Consider the following 1,956-nt stretch of genomic DNA (forward strand, 5'->3'; position numbering starts at 1 on the left):
CCGCAGGCGAAGCAGATAAGCCGGTTGTCTTGAGTGCGCAACGTCTGGGTTGGACGAAACATTTGTCGCAGTTTCACCCGAAAGGTGAAGCATCAATTGCGCTAGCAAATTAGTAGAGAGCTATACGGAGTAAGGATAGTAGTTTTATAAGCTGTATAGCTTGGAGATGCAGCAGCATCAGCAACGCGCAGAACTGTTGTCGACGCCGTCGGCGTTTTGCACGCGTTCGCAGCGAACGCGCGCGGCGTTGGAGACTGTTGCCGGTGCCTCTGGGGGCGGCTCGTAAGTTTTCGACCAGATCAAAATGGGACACCCGTCGAGCAGCGTCGGCAGTCTTACCCACCTTCTCGCCTCGCAACGTTTTATTGCGATAGCAATTATATGGACACTCCAAAGCAGATTTCTGCCGTCGGCGTCGCCGTCGCCGTTGCCGTCGCCGTCGCCGTCGCCGTGAGGTTCCGTATGACGTCAATGGAGATGGAATCGGCGCCGCGCGCCGCCGAACGCTGTATGTGCGAGTGAAAGGGCGCGAGGGACGCGCGCTTTCACGGGGAGTGAACCTACGGCGGAGAACAAACGCGCGTTCTGCGCCGTGCTCCCTTAAGGGCTGTAGAAGTAGGCGTCTCTTTCCTCCTTTACAATCACCATATATGTAGAGCAAACGCGCCTTCTTCCGACGAGCGAAAGACCGTGGGGGGGGGGGGAGGGAGAGGGAAGGGAGGCGACGTTTAGCTGCGGCACCAAGTGCCTATTTATATCAGAGGCTCCGGCGGCAGTCACCAACGCCGCACGCATTTTGTGCGAACGCGGGCAAAACGCCGACGGCGTCGACAACAGTTCTGCGTGTTACCGGTGCTGCTGCATGTCCAAGTTTATACAGCTGATGATGATGATGATGATAATGATGATGATGAAAATGTATTTATTGTAGGATAGCTCGAAGGCCTATAATGTGGAATAAGAAGGGGAGAGGGAATGAAGCTACTATCATTACTCCGTATAGCTCTCTACAAATTTGCTATCGCAATTGATGCTTCGCCTTTCAGGTGAAACTGCGACAACTTTTTTATATAAATACGCATTTGGTGCCGCAGCTAAACGTCGCCTCCCCTTCCTCCCGTGCCCCCACGGCCTTTCGCGCGGCGGAAGATGTCGCATTTGCTTTTCATATATGGTGATTGTAAATGAGGAAACAGACGCTTAATTCTGCAGTCCTTCTAAGAGGAAGGCGCAGAACGCGCTTTTGCTCTTCGACGTGCGTTCGCTCCCCGTGAAAGCGCGCGTTCCTCGCTCCCTTTCACTCGCACATACAGCGTCCGGAGCACGGCGACGATTTCGTCGCCGTTGATGTCATACGTAACCTCACGGCGATGGCGACGACGGCAGAAATCCGCTTTGAAATCCGCTTTGCAATAAAAGCTGCGGTGACGGTCGGGCAACTGGAAATGAAGCTGGATGCATGGGCGATGAAAAGGAAGCTGTCGGCGGAGGTGGCCGTGCAACCACGGCTGCTTAACTAAGCGGCAGCGACGTGGGGTGATTGGTAAAGTCAGTATAGGACAGCGGCAGACTCATAGGATTGGGTGGGGCAGTTGTAGGAGCTGCAGGAAGCGCTTCAGATATCTGAGTAGGAATGGCTTGCTGTAGCGTTGGAGTCAAAGCTGCCGTAGGTGCGTCGCTGTTAGGCAGCAGCGAGAGCTGCCTGGCTACCTCTTCACGATTAAAATCTTTGATATGCTGCGATTGGGTCGAGTTGGGCAGAAGGTCGGTAGAAACCGCGATGCTCGAAACGGAATCGGCGTGCTGAATCTTCTGGCGGGCTCGTATACTAGGCAGGTCAAATTGGGACTTCGCCTGCCTAATGCGTTTGGACACGCGCGCATGCCGGCGTAATAGCAAACAATTAATAAAATGATCTAAATTTATTATGTGCTAGGGCCTTCACATTGTAATATA

This window comes from Dermacentor silvarum, chromosome 9 (assembly GCF_013339745.2).
Source record: "Dermacentor silvarum isolate Dsil-2018 chromosome 9, BIME_Dsil_1.4, whole genome shotgun sequence".
NCBI lineage: Eukaryota > Metazoa > Arthropoda > Arachnida > Ixodida > Ixodidae > Dermacentor > Dermacentor silvarum.